This window comes from Lynx rufus, unplaced genomic scaffold, assembly GCF_022079265.1.
Source record: "Lynx rufus isolate CCGP_SWC_20201006 ecotype Redwood Valley unplaced genomic scaffold, mLynRuf1.p SCAF_1, whole genome shotgun sequence".
NCBI classification, from domain to species: Eukaryota; Metazoa; Chordata; class Mammalia; order Carnivora; family Felidae; genus Lynx; species Lynx rufus.
Window position 1 is genome coordinate 165,911,050 of NW_025814823.1, and position 6,000 is coordinate 165,917,049.

Consider the following 6,000-nt stretch of genomic DNA (forward strand, 5'->3'; position numbering starts at 1 on the left):
AAGGTGGCTTTGCATACATGTAGTTTGGACACACTTTTATTGTCGATATTGACAACTAAAGATATGCTAAGGCATTATTTCACACAAAAAAATCCACAGGATTTATACTTCCTAATCCCTAAAAATGTTGAGAGGAAACATATGAGAGAATGAGACAGAAAAATAGAGAAAAAAATGGAAATATGAACAGGAAAAATCATAAAACAAGGTATCAGAAATTTGAATGTATCAATTCATACAATATAGGTATATACATTATATATATGCACACATATATATACATATATATGTATACATATATACAATATATACACACCCACATGTGTACATTCACTTCACATTGAAATGCCAACTGATTACACATGAGTAGTATCCTCTTCTACTTATAAGTAAAATATCAAAGAAAAGAAAAATGTGATCACTCCAAGAATCAAAATGAAGATTTAGAAAAATTAAATGGCAGATGTGGGTGTGTACTAAATAACTAATCACATGTCTTATTGGGGGCACAACTGGGAATTCTAATAAGGGTTAATAATAACACTTTACTCCTTGCAAGAAAGTAACACAGCAGTCTATTTTGTTGTTGTTGTTGTTCTAGTCATAATTATGGTGTTTTACAAATTTTTAGTGAAAAACATGCTACTTTTTAAATCAGAACAATCCAATAAATATAAATTTGTCCAATAGCGCTGGATGTAAAAAATGGATAGTATTTCCCATATAAAATTAAATCTACCCTGGTTTCTCACTCACACAGTGGAAATATGTTCAATATCAGTTAATATTTGAATTCCAAAAACTTGTCAAGACTAAAAAAAATATAGGGAATGTCGTTCTGGTATATAGTTTTTCTTGTTAGCTACTGTGATTCCTTGTCTAAGATTCCATGGTCCGTTTTGAAAAAACATAGCTCCATTCCCTCAAACTAAGTTTGGACTGGGAAGTATTTTGCCATATATCCAGACTTCTTAAACAAAACACAGTTGTACCACGAGAATAAGGTTCAAATTTCCCAAATCCAAACTTCTCATCTTAGTCTCAGAAAAGTTAAACTATTATTTCCCAACCAGAGATTCACTTTATCCCTTTTCAACACACACCATACCACTTACCATTCAGTCCCCAATCTCACAGTGGGGATGTTTATAACAATAGGAAATTGAGACTGACCAGAGGAATGCAGACCACAATATGACACATAACCTGTGTAGTCCACCGTGCCAGAGCTCTGTAAGACTCCTCTATTTGATGGAATATGGGGAGTTCCAGTGAGTCTTGGGAAAACTCGGCAAGGGAGAGACACGCAGGGCATTTGGAGTAGTGACTATTAACAATACTCATGGAAATACTTCCAGAATGCAATACCTACTAGCCATGGTATTTCTTGAAGATCAATTCTGTCCATCCATCTATCTTGGACTAAGAAACTCAATTCCTCTGAATGAGTCTGAAAAGTACAACCAACCATTGCAGTAAAGAGCAAAACCATATCAGTTAGTTGTGTGTGTGTGTGTGTGTGTGTGTTTAAGAATCATATTATCCTACTGTGCTACACATTTGTTTTACAAAAAGTTTTTTTAAACTTTAACTTAGATATCATTTATAATAACTTTCTGTCTTTTTAATGTTTATTTTTGAGAGAGAGAGAGAGAGAGAAAGACAGAGCATGAATGGGGGAAGGGCAGAAAGAGAGGGAAACACAGAACCCAAAGCAGGCTCCAGGCTCTGAGCTGTCAGTACAGACACTGACACGGGGCTTAAACCCACAAACTGTGAGATAATGACCTCAGCTGAAGTCAAACACTTAACAGACTGAGCCATCCAGGTGCCCTCTTGACTGAAGGTCTATGTTCATTTGAAAAAAATGTGTTTCCACTCAGTTTTTCTGGATTTTACCACTGAATTACAGATATAGTCTAAAATACAAACATACAATTATTTTTAAAACACATATTTTTAAATATTCATTTTGTGTCCAAATATCAAGTTTTTAAAAATCAGAATGTTTTAAAACATTATTTGATTGCTTATTCTTCAGTGCTTGTGTTGTTCAGATGAGTGATAAGATGTCTGTGGGTACTTTTGCATCTCTGACCTGCAAAATGGAATGATTTCAAGTGATTGGACATAATGTCTGTTGATCCACAGAGAATCTAGAGAGTGATGTGTAATATAGGATAATAGAACAGGATCACAAAAAATTAGTTCTACTAATATTTTTTTATCTTGGTTCTGCGCTGTCAATTAGCTCATTGTTTCTTAATATGGCACCAGTATGATGAATAATACAAGAGTTAATATTATATAGATACATCACCAAATATATAATACAATTAATATCAGAATTTCATAGAAAAAAATGATCTTAAAATAAACATAAATTGCAGTTACCCACCCAGGTCAAAACTGGGAAGAACACAGGCTATATGTTTGAATCTAAAATAAATGGTTTGCATTATAATAAACCATTCTCCTGTTAGCATGTTTTACTATTCTTTTCTTTTGCTGTTCTAAATATATTCATAGAATTTTATTTTGTTGCTGATGACCAATTACAAAAGTAACTACTGACCCTATGGCCACTGATTAAGAAAAACTCTAGGCAACCTGACCCTTTGATTCATTTTCATTAAAAACATCATTTGAGAGAGCAAATCAGGCTGAAATTAATACCATAGAGATATAATTTTCTTAAAGATTCTATATATCTAAAGCCTATAAGTAGGTTGCATACAAAATTTATACTAAAATAATGTGGCTCAAAACAACATAGCTTCAATTTTACTATCCTTCAGTAATCATGGCAATGATCTAATGGCCTTAACCAGAAAAAAAAAAATTTAGCAAACTTTGTTTTTTTAATGCTTAATTTTGCCTCAAAGCACCAGAAGCACACAGAACAGAATAAATCCTGGTTACATCTGAGTATTGTAGAATTAAAATGCATTTGTCTAGGAAACTAAATGTAAATAAGTCAGTGTCTCCTGGTAATTTTCTCTAATTTGGGTCTCAAGTCTGGTTGGAATATCTTGGCCTAAAGCACAGAGAATCTAGAGGAAAAAAATTTCAAATCTCAATGTATAAGAGAGTACTTTGCTATCAAGGGTGTAGTGTCCATAGAGATTTTTTTTAATTTGCATTTTCTCGTCTCAATGTTGCAAATGAGGCCTACAAAGAGCATTTTTAATTAATGAATTGATGGTTCCAATGTAACCTGTGTATCTCCCAGTCTATATTTCCTTGCTCTGAGTCCTCTGCCTTTGGTCTTTGAGATGTAAGTTCTACTGAGCATAAACTACCAAAGACTTGTAGTCAGTTAAAGTCAGCATAGATCATAAACTTGCTATCCTTGGTCACTACCCAGGATGTAGACCCTCCAGCTTCACTCTCCTACTCTAGATTCATTTCCATTCCGTTACAAGTTACTGCTCTACATCTTCAGCCTTCTGATCCATTTATCTCTCCAAGTCTTAGCCTTACCCATAACTTGAGTCAAGAAAGAACTCAAGATAGAAAGGGGCTGACAGAAACAAAGAGCATGCTCTTCGGCTGACATACTCAAGATTTCTCACCCTGCATGTTCATTAGTCCTTCAACTCTCTCACAGGAACCCCAAATGCATTTCTCCACCTACTTTATTGAAGCTTTGGGTCTGCCTCCACTCACCCTACCATCAGCTCCCTCCACAGTTCTTTGAATCTCTCACCATCACACTCAACTTCTTGTCTCCTTTGCCTTTTAACATGTGTTCTCTTCTTGTTTCTTCTTGTGCCCCTTACAGGATAAAGTCCTACTTGGCTGTTGTGGGAAGAGCAAGACTGTCTGAAAGTGACCAGGAAACTTGCTTTTTAATACTTGGACAAGGGGATGGCTTTTGCTGGGGATTCTCCTTCTCCCGACATGAAGGTCAAAGTACACAGTTTCTGTCTCTGCTTTTTTCATCATCATTTTCATTTCTTCACTGATTTTCTCATCAACTGCAGGCAGAATATAATGGCGTTGGAGTGGCTCCCAAGACTTCCAGCTCCTCTCTCAACCTCTTTCACCCCTGTGGAGGTGGAAGGCCATGGACTTTGTGCATGTGGGCAAGAGCAATCAGTGCTGGGCATAGGACTTGCGCCTTAAGGCCTATGCCAGACTCGCCAAGCTCGAGTCTATCAACAGTGTGGGTTCCGTGCCCTCTTGATTTCTAGTTGTCCTGAACCCTGGCTCACCTGGCTCACATCCTGCAGCACTTATTCGCCGAGAGCAAGCCAGTTTGCTCTGTTGGCCACAGCATAACTGCTGCCTTCTGCTGTGCCATCAAGAGGAAGTAACTAGAACTTCTCACTGGGCTCAAGATCCTAAGTGCTGAGCGGCTAATTTTCTGTCATCTACAGCCTGGCCCATAAACCCAAGGTTATCTTCATGGTTTAAGCATAGCCTTCAATTGTCTGCCTCCTCTCTTTCTTCTTCTTATAAGCACGGAACACAGGTGCACACACACTGAGCTTATTAAAGAACATACTTGTGTCTCTTCCACTTTGGATCTTGGTTCCAGTGTTTAGCCCAGAACAGAAATCACACCTTCTTTCACCATCAAGGCCCAGGGAAACATCTCTCTCATTTCCTTTTTTATATCTTCAGAACAAAAGGAGACAGTGTCTAAATGTGATTGTGATGCTAATGTTGGAGGCTGATTCAGGGTATTCTTCCAGAGTATAGAGAATATTTGAGAAGCAGGATTGCTTAGTTGAGATAAAAGATATGTCAATTACATTGTCAAATCCTCCTTTCAGATAGCCTGAGAACAATAGATTCTTGTATAGTGAAATACTATTTTGCAGTTGAATATTCATTTGCTTGCTTCTCTTGATTCCAGTTACTTATGAGTTGGATAGTATATGCAACACTTGTACATGACAGGTGATAAATATTTTGCAATGTTAAGCAATTCATATTTTTCTAAGATTTGTTTATGTGTAGGTCTAGTCAAACATGTATGAAGCATGATACTGATTCTTTATATTATCAACTAGAAGAATAAGAAATTGCATATTGTGAACAGCTATAAATAATAAAAATATGAAATAAAATGTAATTCAATTTTCAAAAATTAAATAGTTCAACTACATCTAATCATCTTTATTTGAATTTTTTTATATTTGTTAAAAAAACTGCCTCACTTTTTAGCAAAATAATTTTGAATAATTTAGAAAAAAAGAACTACATGAAAATATGTGAAAGTAGTTTTATTTTTTTATTTTTACATTTACATAATTTGCATTATCAAAAATATACTCAAAGGTTGTGCACATTTAATTTGGTTACATTTTATTTTCTAATCCTTATGATAAGTGAAAACAATTACACATTGAAATGACAGAAATAAATATATAGAAATGGAATATAGAAATAAATAGAAATTAAATATGCAGACATGGAATTCTAGATAAAAACTGAAGAAAATAGAGATAACTCTTCATGGAGATAGTATGATTTCATTTTTAAAAACTGGAAATAATCTCAAGTATCTTTGAAAGATTTCCCTAATAAAATTTGTTAATATGTTTAAAAATCATTTAAGATCAGGAAAAATTACTGATGAAAACAGGATTTATCTTGACACTCTTGAGTTGTGGATTTTATCAGAAAATATATATTTTTTTCATATTCATTGACTTTATCAGACAGCTTTGACATCCTGGGGACTTGAGTCATACATACAATATTTTGCACATAATTTTCAATTTGCTATTAAAAAAGTATTTTGCCACAGTAATAGAATAGCATGTATTTCACTAAAAAATTATTAGATTGAGTTAAAAGTTTTAAATATCTGACATATATATAGGCCTCCCTTAGTACTCTTGGTCAAGCCCTAACAAATGTTCTAGTCAGGACTGCTTGTGGTAAAATCATTACGAGAGAAAATTTGGGAGTGACTCCTGCTCAGTCTGTCTGGTTACTAGTCCCAGAACATTTGGGTTGATGGGATGATCAGGAGAAATATGCCTT